The sequence below is a fragment of the Pan troglodytes genome, chromosome 12, assembly GCF_028858775.2.
Source record: "Pan troglodytes isolate AG18354 chromosome 12, NHGRI_mPanTro3-v2.0_pri, whole genome shotgun sequence".
In the NCBI taxonomy this organism is placed as follows: Eukaryota; Metazoa; Chordata; class Mammalia; order Primates; family Hominidae; genus Pan; species Pan troglodytes.
In genome coordinates, this window is record NC_072410.2 from 52,710,608 (window position 1) to 52,736,891 (window position 26,284).

The window sequence follows — 26,284 nt, forward strand, 5'->3', positions numbered from 1 at the left end:
ACCTGCTTCTGACAAGCAAAGTGGCCAAGTAGGGGAGGGAGTTGAATCTGATGTCCTCCACTAAGTCCAGGACTCCTATTTTGTTTTGTTTTGTTTTTGAGACGGAGTCTTGCTCTGTCACCAGGGTGGAGTGCAGTGGCACAATCTCGGCTCACTGCAACTTCTGCCTCCTGGGTTCAAGTGATTCCCCTGCCTTAGCCTCCTGAGTAGCTGGGACTGCAGGTGCGCACCACCACGCCCGGCTCATTTTTTGTATTTTAGCAGAGACGGGGTTTCACCATGTTGGCCAGAATGGTCTCAATCTCCTGAGCTTGTGATCCACCCACCTCAGCCTCCCCAAGTGCTAGGATTACAGGTGTGAGCTACCGTGCCCGGCCGAACTCCTGTTTTTGTTTTTGTTTTTATTGCCAATGTCTTTGCACTCAACTTGTTTCTCTTGCTGGAATGGTAGTCAGGGCGTCACTTATATGTCTTTAGCATCCCAAATTTCTGTCAGTCCCTTGGCCAAAGTTATTCCAGATAAATATTCAATGTAATTACCTGCCACTTCCCTGCCCCAATCCTCTTTCTGCTGGATTGCCACTCATAAGCCCCAGATATAGAAATTGCAGGGTTACAATGGGTTTGCTCTCGAATGACATCACACCAGTCCCCTACCCCCTACTCTGAGTTGAGGGATATTTGTATTTTAACAGAGAGACATTGAGTAACTTTAGGGCCTCTCTGGTGGTGGAAGTTTAGGTGCCAGGGTTGATATTTTGGGAAGGAGAATTTATTTTATTTATTTATTTTTTTGGAGACGGAGTCTCTCTGTCGCCCAGGCTGGAGTGCAGTGGCACGGCCTCAGCTCACTGCACCCTCCGCCTCCTGGGTTCAAGTGATTCTCCTGCCTCAGCCTCCCGAGTAGCTGGGACTACAGGCTCGTGCCACCACGCCTGGCTATTTTTTGTTGCGTCATCCCATGGTGGAATGTAGAAGGGCAAGAAAGTATACATGCGCAAGGGAGGAGGGGGCCAGACTTATCCTTTTATCAGGAACCCAGTCTTGTGACTATGACATGAATCTATTTGTGAGAGCACAGCCCTCATGACCTAATCACCTCTTAAAGATCCTACCTCTCAACACTGATGCATTGGGGATTAAGTTTCCAACACATGAACTTTGGTGGATGCATTCAAACCACAGCACCAGGGTTCCTACTATGTCACCTCCAGAGGCACCCAGAGAGGAAGGTTTTGAGTTAATCACTTCATAATTTGTAGCCCTTGAGCCATCAGAGAGCCCATGCAGGAAGCACCCTATTTCCTAGGTCTCAGGTGGCATGGAGGGGTGAGTACTTTGAAGAAGGTGCTTGCTAATTTCCAAAGACTCAGTGCAAATAAGTTCAGTGGGGTTCATGGGAGAGAGACCTGAAATGAATCAATTGTGGGTAATACTAGAAAGTTGTCTTCTCGTCATTACTTCCATCTATTTCCACACCTACCCCATCACACTCCGTTCTCAGTATCTTCTTCTGTATTGGGGTGGAAAAGAGTGCCAACAGCTCAGAATAATGCTGGTTCTAGCTCCACCCAGCCTCACCCAATGTGGCCCAACCTAGTGGAATTGCAGTGAAAGGAAGCGAGAGTTCTAATTATGGGTTTTAGGTATCATTTCACTAGATATGTTGGAGGATCTGAGGACCTTCCTTAGGGACCTTTAATTACAGTACCCTGGACCGGGAAGTGCCCATGATGTGGCACCTCTTTCTTACCCTGTAGGGTTTTCTTGACTACATAATAATTGAACATACTTATGGGGGTACATGTGATATTCTGATACATACAATGTATAATGACCAAATCAGGTTAATTAGCATATCCATCACCTCAAACCCTTGTCATTCCTTTGTGTTGGTAACATTCTAAATCTTCTAGTTATTTTGAAACATGACAGATTATTAACTGTAGTCACCCTTGTGTGCTATTGAATACTAGAACTTATTCCTTTTATCTAACTATATGTTTGTAACCATTAACCAACCTCTCATCAGTCTCTCTCCTACCCTTCCTGGCCTGTAGTAACCACCATTTTACTCTCTACTTCCATGAGATCACCTTTTTTGTGCTTGATTTATTTCAGTTAACATAATGGCCTTGGTTTTATCCATGTTACTGCAAATGACAGAATTTCATTCTTTTTTAGGCTGTATTTGTATATATACCACATTTTAATCCATTCTTCTGTTGATAGACTCTTAGGTTGATTCCACATCTTGGCTATTGTGACTGCTGCTGCAGTAAACATGGGAGTGCAGATATCTCTTTAATATACTGATTTCCTTTCTTTTGTATGTATTATGCCTAGCAGTAGGATTGCTGGATCATATGGTAGATATATTTTTAGTTTCTTGAGGAACTTTCATACTACTTTCCACAGTGGCTATACTAACTTACATCCTGCTCCACCCCCAGCTTTTTTTTTTTTTTTTTTTTTTTTTTTTTTTGAGAGACAGGGTCTTGCTCTGTCGCCCAGGCTGAGTGCAGTGGCCAGGATCTTGGCTTACTGCAGCCTGGACCTCCCAGGCTCAAGTGGTCCTCCCACATCAGCCTCCTGCGTAGCTGGGACTACAGGTGCACATCATCACGCCCAGCTAATTTTTTAATTTTTAAATTTTTTTTAGAGGCGGGATCTCACTATGTTGCCCAGCTGGTGTGAAAATCCTGGATGCAAGTAGTCCTCCTGCCTCAGCCTCCCAAAGTGTTGGGATTACAGGCGTGAGTGTCCACACCCAGCCTGCTATAGCTTTGTAGTATGTTTTGAAGTCAGGTAGTGCGATGCCTCTAGTTTTGGTCTTTCTGCTCAGGATTGCTTTGGCTATTTGGGGTCTTTTGTGGTTCCCTAGGAATGTTAGGGTTGTTTTTTCTATTTCTGTGAAGAATGTCGTTGGTATTTTGGTAGAGATTGCATTGAATCTGTAGATTGCTTTGGGTAATATGGGCATTTTAACAGTATAAATTTTTCCAATCTATGAGCATGAGATATCTTTTCATTTTTTGTATCCTCTTAAATTTCTTTCATCATTGTTTTATAGTTTTTATTGTAGAGATCTTTTACTTTGGTTAAATTTGTACCTAAGTATTTTATTTTATTTTATTTTTTGCTATTGTTAGTGGAATTCCTTTCTTGATTTTGTTTTGTGATTCTTTGCTGTTGTATAGAAATGCTCCTGATTTTCGTATGTTGGTTTTGTATCCTGCAACTTTACTGAATTTCTTTGTTGACTTCTAACAGTTTTTTGGTGGAGTCTTTAGGTTTTTAGGTTGTTGTAAACAAGAATAATTTGACTTCTTCCTTTCCAATCTGGATGCCCTTTATTTCTTTTTTTTTTTCTGATTGCTCTGGCTAGGACTTCCAGGTCTATGTTAAATAAAGGTAGTGAAAGTGAGCATCCTTTTCTCATTCCATATGTATATATATTATTATTTTGAGACGGAGTTTCACTCTTGTTTTCCAGGCTGGAGTGCCCAAGTGATTCTCCTGCCTCAGCCTCCCAAGTAGCTGGGATTACAGGCGTGCGCCATCATGACTGACTAATTTTTGTATTTTTAGTAGAGACAGGGTTTTACCATGTTAGGCTGGTCTTGAACTCCTGACCTCAGGTAATCCACCCACCTTGGCCTCCCAAAGTGCTGGGATTATAGGCATGAGCCACTGTGCCTGGCTGTTGTTCCATATCTTAGAGGAGGACTGGGAAGTGCCCATGATGTGGCATCTCTTTCTCATCCTTACAGGTTTTTAGTTCTCTGATGCTAGATTCCAATCCATATTCTCACCAGAAGCTGACTTTGGTAAGGAGCACAAACTTCTGGTATGGTCCATATTTTAATTCTTTCAACCCATTGTGTCCATTAATGCATTTGGACATGCCTGGTCAAGTGTCCTGGCCTTTGGTATGGTCACAGCCATTGCAGCATCAGTATCTGTGTATCTGGATAGTCAGGCTACTCCAGACCATTTGTGTCAGCAGAAGCTGGAGTTCACAGAGAGCATCTGCTCTCCAAATCTCACCCCACCTTCCAGGCTTTGAGCAAGGTAGATGGTTTACCAAAGCACCTGCCTGAGGGGCTGCTAAGGGCTAGCATCAGTCCAGGAGTAAATCATTGGCACGATCCACAAAAGAATCCTTTCTACATAAACCCAACTCTCTGTTGTGGCCTCCTTTCCTCCCACCCCATGGATAGAACCATAAGGAGACATCAGAACTTGACCACAGCAATGTTGGGTACACTGGTCATCTCCATCCTTTTCTTTCCCTTCTCTTCCTCCTCCTCCTCCTCTTTTCTCTTTTTCTCTCTCTTTTTTTCCTTTGGAGATGGAGTCTTGCTGTGTTGCCCAGGCTGGCCTTGAGCTCCTGAGATCAAGTGGTTCTCCTGCCTCAGCCTCCTGAGTAGCTGGAACTACAAGCATGAGCCTCCATCTCCTGCTCCATACTTTTCCTGAAGGAGATCACTCTTTCTATCATTAAAATATTTAATGCATTTCTAATCCCCAACACACACACATTCACATGCATGCGTGTATGCGTGTCATAATGGTGGTGCTTCTAGTGTCTGTCTAGTGTCTATTGAGATAATACAAGTGGTTATAAGCTGGTATGAAAATAATAACAAATTTAAATATATTTAATTTTTATACATCCAATCACATTGACAAATTTGAGACACAATAGTGTTTATATATGTGGAACATTTATTTGAGCTACAGACAGTGCAAGGTTCAAAAGGTGGATCTTTTGCATTAACTCTAGTACCAGGGCTCAGAGCTATGACATCTGTCACCCTTTACTGCATACCCTTCCCTTCCTAGACCTCTTCTGTGTCCATGAGATCAGACTTAGGAATGAGTTTGGGGAATGGGGCAAGACAGGCTGAGGGTTAGGCCTTAGAACTCCACCTATTTGCTGCAACTCCTCTGTCTGGAAGTTTCAGGAGGTTGGGGTAGGGAGGGGGCGAAATGTGGGGAGAAGTGGTGTGGCACCCGATGACACCAGTCACACCTGGAGCTACAACTGTCTTCCAACAGAAAATAGGGGAGGCAGGGAAAGGAAAGAGGATTGAGAAAGAGGGAGAAGAAGTGAGGAGAGGAGGGAAGGAGGAAGAGGGTTAGTGAGAAGGGGATTGTGGTCAGGGCAACCTTAGGGCTGAGCCAGATTGACAGGGGTGCTGCCCCTTGGGGAGGCAAGTAGGAGATTTCTTGGCATCCTGGCTCAGCCCTGGAGTAATCTGACTCCACAAGGCAGTACCAGCCCCTCTCTGTTCTCTCAGCATCTCCTTTCCTTCCAAACCAGACTGACAGGCCCAGGCTGGCAAGAGCCATTTCTTTTGTCACAGAAGACTGCAACTGATGAACGACTTACTAGTTCTGACTGCCTTGACGGGTTTGCACTTTATGACGAGATCCTAGTATATCACTTCTGCTGCCACTATTAAGTATTACCCAAACTATTCTCCTTCTCATCCAGTCAATTTTGGTAATTTTTATTTTTTTCTCAAAAAAAGTTTTTAAATTATTGGAATAAATTTTTCATAGTCTTACTATATTTTAAAGCTTGAGTTTATCTTCCATTTTTCATGCTAATATTATTTAATACTTTAGCCTTTTTTTTTTTTTTTTTAATAGTGACGGGATTTTGCTATGTTGGCCAGGTTGGTCTTGAACTCTTAGCCTCAAGCAGTCCTCCTGTCCTCGCCTCCTAAAGTGCTAGGATTACAGGTGTGAGCTACTGTGCCTGGCCTCAGCCTTTTTTTATGATCTGTTTTACTAGTGGTCTGTCTTTTCTTTGAGGACCTGTTTTGTCATCTCTATTGTTTGTCTTCTATTTCATTAACTTTTTCTTTCTAATATTTAAAAACTAATTTTGCAATTGAAAAGTAATACAATGGGTCACTTTCACTTACAAACGATTATAAAAAGACCAACAATCCAAAATAATAGAAAAAAGGACTTTTAAAAAAGAAATCTACATGGTTTATAAATGCAAGAAAATACTTTATTAGCAAGTACAACCATGCATCTTTTTTTTTTTTTTTGAGACAGAGTCTTGCTCCGTTGCCCAGGCTGGAGTACAGTGCTGCATTCTTGGCTCACTGCAACCTCTGCCTCCTGGGGTTCAAGTGATTCTTGTGCCTCAGCCTCCCAAGTAGCTGGGATTACAGGTGTGTGCCACCATGCCTGGCCAACAATGCATCTTTTAATGGTGGACCTCTAGGCCTGAGTGGAGAAGAGAGGCAGCTTCAGAGAGGCATCTACTGTAGAGAGAGAGTGCCCAATGGAGGGCACCCTGGGCTACAGCCGGGAGGTCACCCTGCTCTCAGCCCTGTCTTTTATTTACTAGTAATCAGCAAGGCATAGACCTCTCTTCCCTCCCCTGCAAATCATGACTAATAAAAAATGTCCCCACCTGCTTTGCCTGATTGGCTGTTGTATCACATCAGATTCAGAAGGTGAAGAAGACAAGACACCTGAACTCCTGCTCAGGCCCTCGCCCCCATCTTTCTTCTCCCACATGTGGCAGTGGGGAGGGGTTGTCGGTGAAACCAGACTGTTCTGGCGGGACTACTTATCAGGCCCTGCCCTTAAAGGAAAATTATTTTGAAAAGAAAGAGTGGATCTTATTCTCTTTCTAGCTCATTGTGCTTTCTGGCTTATCTCTTCTTTAGTTTTGATTTTGATTTTGTTTTTAGGATTTTATGATTCTGTATTCTGTGGAGAAGCATGAGAGGGGAAGGTGTGTTGGAAACTGGGCCTAAAAACCAGGAGGCAGAAATGGATGTCCTGTATCAGCAGTTTTGGTCTCAGGACCCTTTTATACCCTTTTTCCTTCTTCATTTTTTTTTTAGCTTTATTGAGTTATAATTTATACACAAAAAATAGTATGCATTTGGTTTATGTGTCTTGATGAGTATACATCTTGGCAAGTTTGAACATGTGCATACACCCATGAGACCATCTCCACAACCAAAATGCTAAACTTATCCATTACCTCCAAAAATTTGCTTGTGTTATTTTTTTTTTAAACAGGGTCTCACTCTGTCACCCAGGCTGGAGTGCAGTGGTGCGATCTCAGCTCACTGCAGCCTTGACCTCCTAGGCTCAAATGATGCTCCCACTTCAGCTTCCTAAGTAGCTGGGACTACAGGCATGTGCCACCATGCCCCCACTAACTTTTTTTTTGTTTTTTGTAGAGTTGAGGTCTCACTATGTTGCCCAGGCTGGTCTCAATATCCCAGACTCAAGTGATCCTCCTGCCTTGGCCTCCCAAAGTGCTGGGATTACAGGCATGAGCCACTGTGCCTGGCCTGCTTGTGTTTGTGTGTGTGTGTGTGTGTGTAAGTGTGTGTGTGTGTTTTGGTAAGAACACTTAAGACAACATGTATTAGGCCTGGCATGGTGGCTCATGCCTGTAATCCCAGCACTTTGGGAGGCCAAGGCAGGCGGATCATGAGGTCAGGAGATTGAGACCACCCTGGCTAACACGGTGAAACCCCGTCTCTACTAAAAATACAAAAAAATTAGCCGGGCATGGTAGTGGGCACCTGTAGTCCCAGCTACTCAGGAGGCTGAGGCGGGAGAATGGCATGAACCTGGGAGGTGGAGCTTGCAGTGAGCCAAGATCGCACCACTGCACTCCAGCTTGGGTGACAGAGCCAGACTCCATCTCAAACAAAACAAAACAAAACAAAACAAAATGTATTGGCTGGGTGCGGTGGCTCACACCTGTAATCCCAGCACTTTGAGAGGCTGAGGTGGGCGGATCACGAGGTCAAGAGATCGAGACCATCTTGGCTAACATGGTGAAACCCCATCTCTACTAAAAATACAAAAAAAATTAGCTGGGTATGGTGGCACACTCCTGTAGTCCCAGCTACTCAGGAGGCTGACGCAGGAGAATCGCATGAACCCGGGAGGCAGAGGTTGCAGTGAGCCGAGATCGCGCCACCTCACTCCAGCCTGGTGACAGAGTGAGACTCTGTCTCAAAAAAAAAAAAAAAAAAAAAAGTATTCTCTTAACGTATTTTAAAGTGCACAATACCTTATTGTTAACTATAGGTACTATATTGTACAGCAGATATCTAGAATTTATTCATCTTGGCCAGGCGTGGTGGCTCACACCTGTAATCCCAGCACTTTGGGAGGCCGAGGTGGGCAGATCATGAGGTCAGGAGATGGAGACCATCCTGGCTAACACGGTGAAGCCCCGTCTCTACCAAAAATACAAAAAATTAGCCGGGCGTGGCAGTGTGCACCTGTAGTCCTAGCTGCTGGGAAGGCTGAGGCAGGAGAATGTCGTGAACTCGGAAGGTGGAGCTTGCAGTGAGCTGAGATCACGCCACTGCACTCCAGCCTGGGTGACAGAGCGAGACTCTGTCTCAAAAAAAAAAAAAAAGAATTTATTCATCTTGCATACAGAACAATGGATGAAGAAAATGGTATGTACACACCATGGAATACTATACAACTTTAAAAAAGAAGGAAATCCTGCTATCTGTGATAACATGGATAAACCTAAAGAATACTGTGCCAAGTGAAACAAGCCAGTTACAGAAGGAAAAACACCATGTGATTCTACCTATGTGATGCATATTCCACATACATAAGAATGGAATGGTGGCCACCAGGGACTGGGGGAGGGAGCAATGGTGAGCATTTTTCAATGGACATACAGCTTCCATTATATAATTTAAAAATTTAAAAAGCTGTGGTAAAATACACATAAAATTTTTAAGTATACTGTTCAGTAGTATTGAGTACATTTATATTGTGCAACCATCACCGCTCTTTATCTCTAGAATTCTTTTCATCTTGAAAATTGAAACTCTATCCATATGAAATGAAAACTCCCTATTCTCCCCTCCCTCAGCCCCTGATCACCACTAGTACCCTCTGTTCTCCATGCATCTGATTAGGCACCCCAAGTAAGTGGAATCATATAGCACATCTCCCTGTGTGGCTTACATCACTCTGCACAATGTCTTTTTTGTTTTTTTTGCCCAGGCTGGAGTGCAATGGCATGATCTCAGCTCACTGCAACCTCCGCCTCCCAGGTTCAAATGATTCTCCTGCCTCAGCCTCCCAAGTAGCTGGGATTACAGATGCGTGCCACCACACCGGCTAATTTTTTGTGTTTTTGTAGAAACGGGATTTCACCATGTTAGCCAGGCTAGTCTCAAACTCCTGACCTCGGATGATCTGCCCACCTCTGCCTCTCGAAGTGGTGGGATCACAGGCATGAGCCACCGTGCCCGGCCCACAACATCTTAAATGTTTATATTGTAGCATGTTTCAGAACTTCCTCTTTATGGAACAACATTTCATTGTATGTATACACCACATTTTGTCCATCCATTCATCACTGATAGACATTTGGGTTGCTTGTACCTTGCTTGCTATTGTGATAATACCGCAACAAACATGAGTGAATAAATAACCTCTTCAGGACTCTACTTTCAATTCAATTGTATATATAACGAGAGTGGAATTGCTAGATCATATGGTAATTCTATTTTTAATTATTTGAGGAACTGCCATGTTGTTTTCTCCAGCAGCTACACCATTTTGCATTCCCAGTAACTCTACATGAGAGGTTCAATTTCCCCATATCGTTGCGACACTTGTTATTTTTGATTTTTGAAAAATGTGTGTTTTGACAAGTAAAAATTGTATGGATTTATGGTATACAACATGATGTTTTGATATATATATATATATACACACACATTGTGGAATGGCTAAATTAACCTATTGAACATATGCATTGCCTCATATACTTCCCATTTTTTTGTAATAAGACCACTTAATTTATTCTCAGCAATTTTCAAATATACAATATATTGTTACTAACTGTAGTCAGCATGATGTACAGTGGATCTCTTGAACTTGTTCCTCCTGTCTAACAAATTTTGTGTCCTTTGACCAACATCCTTCCAATCTCCCCACCTGCCATCCTCTGGTAACCACCATTTTACTCTCTATTTCTATGAGTTCAACTATTTTATACTCCATATGTAAGTGAGGTCGTGTGGTACTTGTCTTTCTGTACCTGGCTTATTTCACTTGACATAGTATCCTCCAGGTTCGCTCATGTTGTCACAAACGACAGGATTTCCTTCCTTTTAAAGGATGAATGGTACTCCATTGTGTATATGTACCACATTTTCTTTATCCATTCATCTGCTGATGGACACTTACATTGATTTTATATCTTGGCTATTGTGAATAATGCTGTAATGAATATGGGAGTGTGAATATCTCTTCAACATACTGATTTCATTTCCCTTAGATATATGCCCAGTAGTGGTATTGCTGGATCATATGATAGTTCTACTTTTAAATTTTTGAGGAACCACCATAGTGTTTTCCATAATGGCTGTACTAATTCACATTTGCGTCAGTAATGTGCAAAGGTTTCCTTTTCTCAGCATCCTTGCCAATGCTTGTCATCTTTCTTCTTTTTTGTAATAGCCATTCTAACAAGAGTGAGGTGATATGTCATTGTTTTGAATTGCATTTCTCTGGTGATTAGTGCAGTTCAGCACCTTTTCAGATTCCTGTTGGCCATTTATGTGTCGTATTTTGGGAAATGTCTGTTCAAGTCCTTTGATCATTTTAAAACTCTGGTTATTTGTTTTCTTCCTACTGAGTTGTTTGAGTTTCTTATCTACACTTTAGATCATAACAACCCCTTCTCAGATACATGGTTTGCAAATGTATTCTCTCACTCTGTAAGTTCTCTCTTCACTGTATTGTTTCCTTTACTGTGTGGAAGGGTTTCAGTTTGATGTAATCCTATTTTGCTTTTGTTGCCTGAGCTTTTGGAGTCATATCCAAAATTTTTGCCCAGACCAATGTCATGAAGCTTTTTCCCCATGCTTTCTTCTAGTAGTGTTACAGTTTCAGGTCTTATGTTTGTCTTTAATCCACTTTTATTTGATTTTTGTATATGGTGTGAAATGAACGTCTAATTTCATTCTTCTGTATTTGAATATCCAGTTTTTCCAGCACCATTTATTGAGTAGGCTGTCCTTTCCCCAGTGTATGTTCTTGGGACCTTTATTGAAAATCAGTTGACTGTAAATACATAGATTTATTTCTGGGTTCTTTATTTTGTTCCTTTAGTCTATGTGTCTGTTTTTTGGTGGTACCATGCTGTTTTGGTTACTACAGCTTTGTAGTATATTTTGGAGACAGACAGTATGATACCTCTAGCCTTGTTCTTTTTGCTGCAGATTGCTTTGGCTATTTGGGGTCTTTTGTGGTTCCATAGGAATTTCAGAGTTGTTTTTTCAATTTTTGTGAAGAATTTTATTAGTATTTTGATAGAGATTGCTTTGAATCTGTAGGTCATTTTGGGTAGTATGAGCATTTTAATATTAATTCTTCCAAACTGTGGACACAGCATATCTTTCCATGTTTTGTGTGTGTCCTCTTCAGTTTCTTTCATCAGTGTTTCAACAGTGTTTTCCATGTACAGATCTTTCATTTCCTTGATTAAATTTATTCCTAAGTATTTTTTATTCATTTATTTTATTTTATTTATTTATTTATTTTTGAGGTGGAGTCTCACTCTGTAGCCCAAGCTGGAGTGGTGTGATCTCGACTCACTGCAACCTCCGCCTCCTGGGCTCAAGTGATTCTCGTGCCTCAGCCTCCTGAGTAGCTGGGACTACAGGTACGCACTATGACACCTGGCTAATTTTTTGTATTTTAGTAGAGATGGGGTTTCACCATGTTGCCCAGTGTGGTCTCAAATTCCTGAGCTCAGGCGATCCTCCCACCTTGGCCTCCCAAAGTGCTGGGATTGCAGGCGCGAGCCACTGCGCCCAGCCTATTCCGAAGTATTTTTAAATAGCTATTGTAAATGAGATTGTTTTCTTCATTTTTTTGATAGTTCGTTGTTATTGTATATAAACACTACTGAATTTTGCATGTTGATTTTGTTTCTTTTTTTAAAAAAATACTAATAGACAAGCAAATGCATGTTGATTTTGTATCCTGCAACTTTACTGAATATGTTTATCAGTTCTAACAGTTTTTTGGTGAGTCTTTACTATTGTCTATCTAAAGATCATGTCATCAACAGACAGACAATTTAACTTTTTCCTTTGCGATTTGGACAAATTTTATTTCTTTCTCTTGACTAATTGTTCTGGCTAGGATTTCCAATACTGTTTTCAATAGAAGTGTCTGAAATAAGCATTCTTGTCTTATTACTAATCTTACGAAAAAAACTTTCAATTTTCACTATTCAGTATGATGTTAGCTGTGGGCTTATCGTACATGACCCTTACTGTGTTGAGGTCCATTCCTTCTGTGCCTAATTTATTGAAAGTTTTTAATCATGAAAGGATGTTTAATTTTGTTGAATACCTTTCTCCATCAATTGAGATGATCAGGCTGGGCGTGGTGGCTCATGCCTGTAATCCCAGCACTTTGGGAGGCTGAGGTGGGCGGATCACAAGATCAGGAGATGGAGACCATCCTGGCTAACATGGTGAAACCCTGTCTCTACTAAAAATACAAAAAAATTAGCCGGGCATGGTGGTGGGCACCTGTAGTCCCAGCTACTTGGGAGGCTGAGGCAGGAGAATGGCATGAACCCGGGAGGCAGAGCTTGCAGTGATCTGAGATCACGCCACTGCACTGCAGCCTGGGTGACAGAGCCAGACTCCGTGTAAAAAAAAAAAAAAAATTGAGATGATCATAGGGCTTTTGTCCTTCCTTCTGTTAATGTGGTGTATCATATTTATTGATTTGTATATGTTGAACCATCCTTGCATCCCAGGAATAAATCCCAATTGATCATAATGGATTATCTTTTTTTTTTTCTCCCTTGGTGGGGACAGAGTTTCACTCTGTTGCCTTGTTGTCCAGGCTGGAGGACAATGGTGTGATCTCAGCTCACTGCAACCTCTGCCTCGTAGGTTCAAGCAATTCTCATGCCTCAGCCTCCTGAGTAGCTGGGATTACAGGCATTTGCCACCATGCCTGGCTAGTTTTTGTATTTTCAGTAGAGATGGGTCTTCACCATGTTGGCCAAGCTGGTCTCAAACTCCTGACCTCAAGTCTGCCTGCCTTCACCTCCCAAAGTGCTGGGATTACAGACATGAGCCTGGCCTGGATGATCTTTTTAATGTGTTGTTGAATTTGGTTTGCTGGTCTTGCTTTGTCACCCAGGCTGGAGTGCAGTGGCATAATCTTGGTTTACTGCAGCCTTAAACTCCTGGGCTCAAGTAATCCTCCTGTCTCAGTCTTTTAAAGTGCTGGTATTACAGGTGTGAGCCACATTGCACCTGGCCTTATTGAGGATTTTTGCATCTATGCTGATGTAGTCCCATTGGTCTATAATTTTCTTTTCTTGTAGTGTCCTTGTCTGGCTATTGTTCACGAGCATGTTGTTCAATTTCTTTGTATTTGTGAAATTTTCCAAAATTCTTTTTATTATTTCTAGTTTCATACCATTGTGGTCAGAAAAGATACTTGGTATGATTTCAGTCTTCTAAAGTTTATTAAGACTCGTTTTGTGGCCTAACATGTGAGTTGTCCTCAAGAATGTTCCATGTGCACTTGGGAAGAATGTATTTTCTGCTGCTGTTGGATGGAATGTTCTTTATATGTCTGTTAGTTTCCTTTGGTCTAAAGTGTAGTTCAAGTTTGATGTTTCCTTTTTGATTTTCTGGCTTTATTGAAAGTGGACTATTGAAGTCTCCTACTATTATTATTATTATGGAAATGGAGTCCTGCTCTGTCACCCAGGCTGGAGTGCAGTGGCAAAATCTCGGCTCACTGAAACCTCCTCCTCCCGGGTTCGAGTGATTCTCCTCCCTCAGCCTCCTGAGTAGCTGAGATTACAGGTGGGAGCCACCATGTCCAGCTAATTTTTGTATTTTTAGTAGAGATGTGATTTCGCCATCTTGAACCCTTGAGTTCCAGTGATCTGCCCACGTCGGCCTCCCAAAGTGCTGGGGTTACAGGTGTGAGCCACCACACCTGGCCTAAAGTCCCCTACTATTATTGTATTATAATCTCTCTCTCTCTAGATGTATTGATATTTGCCTTATGTATCTAGAAGCTTTGATGTTGGATGTATTTACAGTTGTCCCTTGGTGTGGGATTGCTTCCAGTACCTCTGTGTGTAACAAAAGCTGCACCATTCAAGTCCCACAGTTGCCCTGCGAAACCTCTGTATATGAAAAGTTGGCCGTCCATGTACATGGGTTTCCCATCCTGTGAATACTGTATTTTTGATCCTCATTTGGTTGGAAAAAATCTGCATATAAGTGGACCTGTGCAGTTCAAACCCGTGTTGTTCAAGGGTCAGCTGTATATTTACAGTTGTTATATTGTCTTGATAAATTGATCCTCTGTCATTATGTAATGATGTTCTTTGTCTTGTTTTACAGTTTTTACTTAGTCTGTTTTATTTAAGTATAGCTACCCCTGCTCTCTTTGGTTTCCATTTGCCTGAAATGTCTTTTTCTAGCGTTTCACTTTCATTCTATGTGTGTTCTTAAATGTGAAGTTAATCTTCATAGGCCACATATAGTTGGGTCTGTTTTTAAATTTTTGATAGTATCCAACCTAATGGGTGTGAGGTGATAATTCTTTGTGGTTTTGCTTTGCATTTCTCTAATGATTAGTGATGTTGAGCATCTTTACATATGATTGTTGGCCATTTGTGTCCCTTCTTTGGAGACTATTCAAAGTCCTTTACCCATTTTAAAAATGAAGGCATTTGCCCTTTGTTGTTGAGTTGTAGGAATTTTAAAAATATATTCTGGATAGTAAATCCTTTTCAGATATAAGATTTGCAAATGTTTTTTCCCATTCTGTGGGTTGTCTTTTCACTCTTTTTCTTTTCTTTTTTTTTTTTTTTTTTTTTTGAGACAAGGTCTTGCTCTATTATCACTGGAGTACAATGGCGTGAATGTAGCTCACTGCAGTCTCGACCTTCCTGGCTCAAGGGATGCTTCCACCTCAGCCTCCCAAATAGCTGGGACTATAGACACATGTCACCACATCTGGCTAATTTTTTATTTTTTGTAGAGATGAGATTTCACCATATTACCCAGGCTGTTCTTGAACTCCTAGGCTCAAGTGATTTGTCTGCCTCAGCCTCCCAAAGTATTAGGATTACAGGTGTGAGCCACTGCACCCGGCTGCCTTTTCACTAATTGTATCCTCTGTTGCACAGAAATTTTTAAGTTTGATGTAGTCCCATATGTCTCCTTTTTTTTCCCCATGCTTTTTACGATTTCTAGCATCTTTTTGTGGGCTTATTGTGCTTGTATATCTTCTTTGGAGAAATGTCTGTTCAATTCCTTTGCCCTTTTTTGAATGGGGTTGTTTGGTTTTTCTGTTGTGGAATATTTAAATTTCTCTATGTATCCTCAATGTTAAGCCATACTAGAGATATGCTTTTCAAATATTTTCCCCCATTCTGTGCATCACCTTTTTTACTCTGCTGAAAGTGCCGTTTGGTGCAAAAAAGTGTTTAATTTTCATGAGGTCCAATATATCTATTTTTTCTTTTGTTGCCTGTGCCTTGGGTGTTATATTCAAGAAATCATTGACAAATCCAATGATATGCTCTTTTACACTCTTAAAAATTATAGACAACCCCAAATAACTTTTATTTAGTGGTTTTAACAATATTTACCATGTCTGAAATATGATAAACATTAAAATTAGTATTTTGGAAAAATGCCATATTAGAAACTAATGATTTAAAAGTAACAACAATGAATCCATTACATGTGAACATACTGTTTTTTTTTTTTTTTTTTTTTTTGAGACGGAGTTTCACTCTTTTGCCCAGGCTGGAGTGCAGTGGTGCGATTGCAGCTCACTGTAGTCTTCGCCTCCCAGGCTCAAGTGATTCTCATGCCTCAGCCTCCTGAGTAGCTGGGATTACAGGTGCTCACCACCACACCCGGCTAATTTTTGTAGAGATGGGGTTTCACCGTATTGGCCAGGCTGGTCTTGAACTCCAGACTTCAAGTGATCCACCCACCTTGGCCTCCCAAAGTGCTGGGATTACGGGCATGAGCCACTGCACCAGGCCAACATACTTTTTATAAAAACAACTGTCTTCTCTAAAACAACAAAAAAATGTAGATAATAGTAGTATCATTTTATAGTTTTGCAACTCTCTTTAATGTTTGGCTTAATAGAAGATAGTTGGATTCTCGTATCTGTTTTTGTATTCAGTCTGTTGTGTATGTTTTGATTGAAGTAGATGAAGGAAATCCAGCTACATACAGATTTGGAGTTGGAAAAAATAGTATTTTAATAACCTTTTTAGATCATGGTGGATACTCTTCTTTGTTATGTCATCAAAATTAGACAAATGGCAGTTTCTGAAAAATTAGTTGTAATGTGTGTAAAAAATTAGTTGAATCCATATCAGTGAACTCATACTTTTCTATATTAAACTTCATTGCTCTATCTTGCACTTTGAATGGGTCTTTTATTCATGCCTGATTTTGTAACATCATGCATTGGTCATTTTGAAAATGATGGTTCAGTGAATTATGCACATCTTCTAAATGTAGGCACATTTCAGTCTATAATATCAAAAACATATTTGTCAGTGTTACCACTGATTTCATCAGAAAAGTCTTGAGGTGTTAAGAAGTCTTTAGGTATCTACCAGCATGGATACACATTTTCCAAAATTTTAAATCTTCACTTGACAGCTCAAATTTTACAGTTGGCAACAAATACTGTCAGTTGTTTTCTATGAGGTGACAGGTTCACTTCATTCATTTTTGAGAAAATGTTTGCCAAATACCCAAGTCTGAATAATCATAGTTTGTTAGTCATTTTTTTCCTAATAAAAATGATGTTCTATGAAAAAGCAGGTAGTCAGCTTGTAATTCAAACAATCAGGTAAGTGCTTCCAGTACTTAGGTATTCAGCAGAAGTGCTTTGTGTACAGAGTATTAATAAGACATGTATTCAAGGGATAAGTTTTAATAAAATTAATAATTATTACTCTATCATGGACATTTTTACATGAAGTTTGCCTTTATGTTGAACTGCAAGTACATGGGGGTGAAGACTGTGACTCCTGGTGCAGTTTGGTGCCTCTTCATTGACTTAAGGCTCTAGAAGGCACCAAATACTGTTGCTTTTGCATCATCAGTGCAAATGTCCGAAAAGTGAATGCTGCAGAAAAACTCTTGGTATTATTATAAAAATGATGTTGACCTTGGCCGGGCGCGGTGGCTCACGCCTGTAATCCCAGCACTTTGGGAGGCCGAGGTGGGCGGATCATGAGGTTGGGAGATTGAGACCATCCTGGCTAACACGGTAAAACCCTGTCTCTACTAAAAATACAAAAAATTAGTCGGGCGTGGTTGCGGGTGCCTGTAGTCCCAGCTACTCGGGAGGCTGAGGCAGGAGCATGGCATGAACCCGGGAGGCGGAGCTTGCAGTGAGCCGAGATTGCACTACTGCACTCCACCCTGGGCCACAGAGCGAGACTCATCTCAAAAAAAAAAAAAAAAAAAAATGATGTTGATCTCTTGGATCCCCCGGGAAGGGTCTTGGGGACCCAGGAGTCCAGGGATCATAATTTGAGAGCCATGGCCTATACGACCATGGGTACTAATAGCACATGCCTCCAGCACCCTCCATCAGCCTCCCTCGGCCTCATTTTCCTCAGTCGTAAAGGGAGGCCTGGGCAGGCTCTGTTTCTTCACACTGTTGGACCCTGTTTGCTAGCCCCTGAAGCTGCTTCTCCCTTAGCGGTGATGCTGCTTTCAGCTCCTGCTTTTCCTCCCTCTCTCATGCCTCCCTTTCTCTCCGTGGCTCCTCTTCCCCTCACTCTTTACAGGTTGGCATTCTTCTTGTTTCGTCTCCTCCTCCTTTCCCTGGATGATCTTACTTCCTCCCTGGTCTTTAACCATCACCTGCAGGCTGACAGCTCCCAAATCTCTATCTTCAATCCAGATGTCTGTCCCAGGCTCCAGTTTTGTGGTTCCACCTGAGACCTTTCCACCTATATGCTTTACAGGCAAGTCAAAGTCAGCATGTCTAAACTGGTTTCTTCGTCTTCCCCTACACATTGCTTCCTCTTCCAGAATAGACAGTCTTGGTTAATCCATCATCTGCTCAAATGCTTAAGCCAGAATCCCAGGAGTCCTCCTCCCCTTATCTGGCTCCCTCCCTTCCCTCATCTGCTCACCTGGCCTATCAGTTCTGCCTCCTAAACATTTTCCCAATCTCTCCCTGCTCTCCAGCCCCACCACCACTGCCTCAGCTCAGGCGCTCATCCCTTCTCACCTAAACGATTGCAAGGGTCTTCTCCCTGGCCCCCTGCCCCCTGTTTTCAACCTGTACTCTACAGTTCTGGTTGGAAACCACAAGAGTTATCTTCTCACACTTTTTTTTTTTTAACTTTTAATTTAGGTTCAGGGGTACATGTGCAAGTTTGTTATATAGTTAAACTCGTGTCACAGGGGTTTGTTGTACAGATTATTTCATCACTCAGGTACTAAGCCTAGTACCCAAGAGTTATTTTTTTCGCTCCTTTCCCTTTTCCCACCCCCGCTACCCTCCACCCTCAAGGAGGTCCCAGTGTGTATTGCTCCCCTCTTTGTGTTCATGAGTTCTCATCATTTAGCTCCCACTTGTAAGTTAGAACGTGGTAGTTGGTTTTCTGTTCCTGCATTAGTTTGCTAAGGATAATGTGTTTTTCATTAAATAAATACATATCGAGTACTTACCATACCAGGCTCTGTGCAGGCTGTGGGAATACAAAATAGGACATAACAGATACTGTCCTGACCTCCAGCACTCACAGTATATGAAGGAGGAGAGAAAAGGACAGGGCACAGGTCATTAGGACCCAGTGCACTGGGGAAAGATGGCAGAGGTGCTTGGGAACCCCTAGAAGTTTTGACTGAGGGCTGAGTCTGAGGGTGTTCAGGGAGCACTTCCTGGAGGAAGCAGCTCTCATGTTCAGTCTGCAGCCTGGGTGGGAGTTAACTAAAAGAGATGGGAGTGTTGTGGTGAAAAACTTTACTGGAAAGTTTGATCATTTAATTTCCCTGTTAAATACTTCTCTTGTGAGCTTCACCACTGCCTGCAGGATCAAGTCCAAATTCCTTATCATGAAACACAACCTTTGTGGCCTCGTTGTCTGCCACTCCCCTGTATTCATTGTCATCAGCTTGAACTGCTTTCAGTTCCCCCAAACGCTGCTTGCTCACTCTCTCAGCTCCAGGCCTTTGCACATGCAGTTCCTTGTGCCCTCCACCCTTGCCACGCAAATCCCTACTGCCTATCTATCCAACTGTGAATCACCCCATGTCAGCTGTTCAGGAGACCTTCCTGGCCCCTCCCCTGTAGACTTTGTGGCTCCCTCTCTTGTGCTTCCCACCTGTACACACACCTGGACTCTTGTGCCCTTATCACGTCCTTAGAGCTTTTCCACTTGTGCGTCTCCCTTGCCTCTACTTGACAGTGTGGGAACTAGACCCCTGTCTAGTTCACATACCCTCATCCCATGAGCATTTTGGGCATCCCCAGGGTGTGTGACTCCCCTGTGCTAGTGGACAAGGTTAGACAATTACCATTACCTTTTCGTCTTTTCCCCTTCTCCAGCTCTGTGACTTCCCTTTGCCCCTACCACACCCCATGTAGCTATCAGTTTTGCTGGACACGGCCACACCCATCAGGCACCCCATACCTGCTGGGAGTCACGGACACTCCTATAGCAGCAGTGCTGTGGGGCTGCTGGTCCCTGCATTGCCTTATAGAGCCATGGGGCTTCGCCCTACAGATACATCTAAATTACAAATACCAGTCCAGCCCAGAATCAGTTCTTGCTGTTGAACGCAACTGTCTCTGGGTCAGCTTGTTGTGCCTGTTTTCCTTCTTCCCTTAGAAAGAGTTATTTCCTTCAGAACCCTTCTACCCCTCATGAAAATAGGCTTCCCAAAGGTCTGCCCACCAGCCTACTAGACAGATGTGGCCTGCATTGTCCCCCTGGAGGCAAAGGATGTGTGGGTATTTATTTAAAATAGTAAGTTATGGCCCGGTGTGGTGGCTCACGCCTGTAATCCCAGCACTTTGGGAGGCCGAGGTGGGTGGATCACCTGAAGCCAGGAGTTTGAGACCAGCCTGGCCAACATGGTAAACCCCGCCTCCACTAAAAAATACAAAAATTAGCTGGGCATGGTGGTGCATGCCTGTAATCCCAGCTACTCGGGAGGCTGAGGCAGGAGAATCGCTTGAACCCAGGAGGCGGAGGTTGCAGTGAGCCAAGATCGTGCCACTGCACTCCAACCTGGGCAACAGAGCAAGACTCCATCTCTAAATAAATAAATAAATATATATATATATATATAAATAAGACAATAAATTATATAAGCAGTGCTGAATACAGCTTCATCATTTAAAAATCCAAACAGTTTGGAAATATATAGAGAAGTATATAAATGCTCTTCTTGCACCCCTTTCCCCATCCTAAAGCCTACCATACAGGTAGGCACTGTTAATTATTTGGTGGAAATGTTTACACTTTTTGCTTTGCATTTACACATGTGAGTGGCAGGGATAGTATCTGAGAAATTAATTTTTTTCTCCCCTGAATTTTCCCTTTTTCTGCCCTCACATTTATGGAGCTCATTACCTCCAGAGCAGCTTTTCAGGTTAGAAAACTGAATTAATCTTCAGGTATCTCTGGCTTTTGTGTGCTGAAAGCTTAAGCATTTAGGGCAAATCCAGGATTTGCTGAGTGGCTCATCAAAGGATGAGGATTCTCTTGCACAGACTGAATGCCTTGACTGGAAACGATGGAAGAAGGATTTCCTTGGGAGTGGAAAGGACCCCAACCCTTTTAGCCCTGTCCTCCCCAGGCTGGCTGGGGGCAGGACTACAATCCCAGAAGGAGGCAGTCGTATGGTAGGGCTAGCCAGGGGTGTCCAGTCTTTTGGCTTCCCTGGGCCACATTGGAAGAAGAAGCATTGTCTGGGCCACACCTAAAATACACTAACACAATAGTTGATGAACTTAAAAAAAAAAAATCACACAAAAACATCTCATAATGTTTTAAGAAAGTTTACAAATTTGCATTGGGCCACATTCAAAGCTGTCCTGGGCTGCATGCGGCCCACAGGCTGTGGGTTGGACAAGGTTGGACTAGGCCATGAAGACACAGGCAACCTGATCCAAGGTTCCTGGCTGCCCCAAGAGGCACAGAGCAGCAGAGGCTGCCAGACCTGGCCTCTGCTGACTTCATCGGCAGCCCCATGCCTGGCACTTCTGAATATTCTGGAGAATTCAGACATACCTGAAATTAAGTTTTCTATTGTCAGGATTGAAGCTTACCATAATCAATGAGTTGAGTTATAGACTAAAATTTGATTTCTTGCACACCTGGATTTGTGAATGGAGATTCGTTCCTATGGCTTGTATTATATTACTCATATTCTGCCACTTAAAAAAATTAGTAAGAAATCTTGAAAAATTTTCCACAGCAGCGGAAATGAATGAATGAGATAGATCTATCTCATTCAAAAGATGAATATTATTATTTAAAAAAAAATAGACCGGGCACGGTGGCTCATGCCTATAATCCCAGTACTTTGGGAGGCTGAGGTGGGCAGATCACTTGAGGTCAGGAGTTCAAGACCAGCCTGGCCAACATAGTGAAACCCTGTCGCTACTAAAAATGCAAAAATTAGCCAGGCGTGATGGAGCGTACCTGTAGTCCCAGCTACTCGGGAGACTGAGGCACGAGAATTGCATGAACCCAGGAGGCAGAGGTTGCAGTGAGCTGAGATCACACCACTGCACTCCATCCTGGGCGACAAAGTGAGACTCTTTGTCGCTAAATAAATAAATAAAAATACATACTCATAGTAGGAGACTCAAACAATATCAAAGGAGAAAGCAAAAGTTCCCTGGTCCTCCAGTCCCACTCCCTAGATATAATGAGCTTCTTGAGGGTTCTAGAAACTTTCTATGCAGTTAAAGTCACATAGCTATTTATACATAGCTCTTTTTATATGCAAATAAGCTCAAATGATATATACTTTTCTGCATGTGTATCATCTATATTATAAAATTTAGCACAATTTTTCTATTATATATATTCATATTTATTACTTATTATTAAATAAGCTCTACTTATTTAAGTAGATATAGTTCTTTTTTTTTTTGAGGTAGGGTTTCGTTCTTGTTGCCCACGCCGAGTGCAATGGTGCGATCTTGGCTTACCGCAACCTGCGCCTCCAGGGTTCAAGCAATTCTGCCTCAGCCTGCCAAGTAGCTGGAATTACAGGCATGTGCCAACACGCCCGGCTCATTTTGTATTTTTTTTAAGTAGAAACGGAGTTTCTCCATGTTGGTTAGGCTGGTCTAGGACTCCTGACCTCAGGTGATCCACCCGCCTCAGCCTCCCAAGGTGCTGGGATTACAGGCGTGAGCAACCCGCGCCCGGCTTAAGTAGATAGAGTTCTACTTCATTTCTTTCAATGGCTACCCAGTATTTCACAGAATGGATATGTCACATGTATTTAACCAATGATTGGCATTTAAATTCCCAGATTTTTAGCTAGCATTTATTGACCACAGACTATGTTGTTGGAATATGGTAAGTTACATAATCTTTGTAGCAGCCCAAGAGATAGGTCCTTTTACTGCCTGTATGTCACAATGAAGGAACTCTGTTGCAAAGAGGTCAATAACTTTCCCAAGATCACATACCTGGTAGGTGGTAGATCTGGGACTTGAACCCAGGCAGCCAGGCCCCAACCCAAGGCTGCACTCTGGATTAGTATGCCACAGCCCCTCTGTAGACCCCGAGCACTTGTGCTGGTATAGCCATAAAATACACTCATAGCAATGTACCTGCTAGGTCAAGGGTATGTGCATTTTACACATTAATAGCACTAAATGATCAGGATGTTATTTTATGTAAAGGGTAATGGGCTTCTTTTTATGACCAAGTACAGATCCCACTTGCTTCCTGAGAACAGAGGGGCTGCTGATGTTCTTGTACCCTGAGGCTCTATGAAGTAAGGGTGTTCTCTCTGCTTTGGCCAGGGCTTCAGCTCTGAATCGTATCTGGCCCTCTCCCCTCTGGACTGGACTGGGCTCCCATGAGTCTTGGTGTCCTCTTATGCCCTCTAACCGAGGCCAAGGCCACTGGGTGCTGGAGAAGCCTGCCCCTGTACCCTCTTGGTCTCCTAAGTTTGAAGGTACCTCCCAGCTAGAAGCCACCTAGATCCCATTTTCTTTCCATCTGCAAGAGGGAAAATTTACACCCACCTAAGGAAACAGAATTGGCCTCCTTTGCCTCCTCATTTGCAGCTCCTACACCTAACCATAGGGGGCCCCAATGTGGGACCTCCAGGCCTTGGTCCTCCCAGACCTTTGCGGAGGTGGGAGGTAAGATTGTGTGTCCTGGCTTCTCTATGGCTGTGGCTTTTATAGGACTGTATCAGTGGTTCTCAAACAGGGACAGTTTTACCCCCCAGCCCCAGCACAGGACATCTGGCAATGTCTGGAGATATTTTTAGTCGTCACAACTTGGGGTGTATGTGTGTGTGCGCACATGGGCATGGGCATGTGCATGTGCACATATTCTACTGGCATCTAGTGGGTAGAAAGAGGCCAGGATGCTGCCAAACATCCTACAATGCACAGGACAGCCTGGCCACAAAGAATTATCCAGCTCAAAGTGTCAATAGTGCTGACATTGAGAAACCCTGGGCTATCGAAGGGCAGACAGTGCCCAGCGCATGGCTCTCCCCCATGGCTCCTGAGTCTCTATGTAACAGGGGCTGAGGGGTGGGTGGTGTCTGGGTTGAAGGGAAGTGGCTTGAAGGTGTATTTACAAAAAGCTTTTTATAAACAATGAGTAGATGCGAATTTCCCTCTCAAAGAACAGGAGAATGGCTAGTGAAGTTTGGGGGTGGGTAGTGGGATAGATTGTCATTCTGTACATGCAGTCACAAGCTATGGAGAAATTAAGGATGTTGAAGACACTACAAAGTTTACTAAATGTGGCTCAGCTATTCTCAAAGAAAAATGCTTGGAATTAAATGCTTTATTATTAAACCAGATAGAATTTAACTGAGCAAGTTGGACACTCAAGAAGCAAGACAACAAAAAATAAACTGACAAGAAGGAACTGGAGGAAATTAAGATAAAAGAAGTTAATGAATTAGAAACAAGAAAATCTGTAACTTTAATAAATACATTTAAGACAAATAAAATTGACAATTTGGCATGCGTGTCAAGAAGACAACAGAATTAGATAAAAGTGGATGTAGAAGTGGAACAAAAACATTGATAAAAGAAACCACAGGCTGGGTGCACATGGTGGCTCACTCCTATAATCCCAGCACTTTGGGAGGCCAAGGTGGGAAGATTGCCTGAGCCCAGGAGTTCAAGACCAGCCTGGGAAACATAGGGAAACCCCGTCTCCACAAAAAGTTTAAAAATTAGCAGAGTATAGTAGCTTGTGCCTGTAGTCCCAGCTACTCAGGAGGCTGAGGTGGGAGGATTGCTTGAGCCCTGGAGGTCCAGGCTGCAATGAGCTGCGATTACCACTGCACTCCAGCTTGGGAAACAGAATGAGACCCTGACTCAAAATAATAATAATAATAAGAAACCATAGTGGAACCTCTCTGTGTGAGGGTGGCATGGGCTTGAGGGAGGGCGATGGACACTGCAACATCTTCATGCATTCATTTAACAGCTATTTGCTGAGCACATACTGTGAGCCAGGCACTATTCTAAACACTGGGGGTACAGCATTTAACAAAATAGACAAAAGGCAGTGGCATTCTGAGCCCCAGTGAGCAGGTAACAACAGACGGGGACCAGTGACATCAATTCACCTGAGGCCCAAGGCTGGTTCAAGTGCCTGGAACCAAGATGTTTGTTGATTGAACAAGAAAATGCTGAGGCTTAGGTGAGGAGATAGAGCAGGAGACGAGAAGAGGTTTAACTTCCTTTCAGAAAGTCTAGGTTCAGAGGGAAGAACAGATTCTACCATATAAGAAAATGAAAGTTTCTTAATGACTCAGGTAGTCTATCTTCTTACCAAATACTGATGTGTCTGAAGTAGTGTCCTGCCATGAGACCAACTGACTAGCACTCAATTACCCCACTTCTTTTTTTTTTTTTTTTTTTTTTGAGATGGAGTTTTGCTGTGTTGCCAGGCTGGAGTACAGTGGCACGATCTCAGCTCACTGCAACCTCTACCTCCTAGGTTCAAGCGATTCCCCTGCCTCAGCCTGCTGAGTAGCTGGGACTACAGGTGCGCACCACCGCACCTGGCTAATTTTTTGTATTTTAGTAGAGACGGGGTTTTACCATGTTGGCCAGGATGGTCTGGATCTCCTGACCTCGTCATCCGCCCGCCTCGGCCTCCCAAAGTGCTGGGATTACAGGCATGAGCCACCGCGCCTGGCTTACCCCACCTCTTAAAAACAAGGACTCCATCTGGAGTTGGTTCCTATTCCTCTTCTGCTTTTCTATCTCAGACTCTCAGGCTACAGAAAAGAAACCTTTCCTCCAAGAATTGGAGCCTTGGCCAACCCTCACCCTTAGAAGACTCCGTTTGTGGCAGATGGCCCTCCCGTAAGCCAGTGTGGGATTCCTCTCAAACACCCTGTATTAGTCCATTTTGTGCTGCTATTACAGAATACCACAGACTGGGCAATTTATAATGAGCAGAGATTTACTTCCTACAGTTCTAGAGGCTAGGAAGTCCAAGATCGAGGGGCTTTGCTGCGTCAGCCCATGGTGGAAGGTGGAAAGGGGAAAAGAGTGGAAGAGAGAAAAGGGAGCCAAACTTGTCCTTTTGTGAGGAACCCACTCCCATGATAATAGCATTCATTCACTCTGCCCCATGGCCTGATCACTTCTCAGGCCCCACATCCCAGCACTTGCATTGGGAATTAAGTTTCCAACACATGCTTTCTGGGAGAAACATTGAAACCGCAGCACAACCCTCGTTTTAGGCCTCTGGCAGCCGTCATGGCTGGCTGGGCTCTCTCAACACCCAAGGCCCTTGGTGGGCTGCTTGGAGAATAGTTTCCAAAGGAATGTTCTGTGGCCAGTAGCTGTCTTCCAGCTCAGCTACAGCCACTTCTTTGGCTTCTAAAGCACCTGGGAAGGGAGCTTGCTCTCATGCCAGGCTGTGTGGAATCTTTCTTCACAGAGAGAGCAAGAGAGTGCTCAGGGGACTCAAAAGATGACATTTTCAGAAGGCTCCCTC

At 43.0% G+C, this 26,284-nt stretch overlaps 1 protein-coding gene across 15 annotated transcripts in view; it reads left to right on the top strand.

Annotated features, from left to right (window-relative positions):
- ASPRV1 (aspartic peptidase retroviral like 1) overlaps positions 1-26,284 on the top strand; it is a 136,227-nt gene that overhangs the window by 65,354 nt on the left and 44,589 nt on the right. The window lies entirely within an intron of this gene.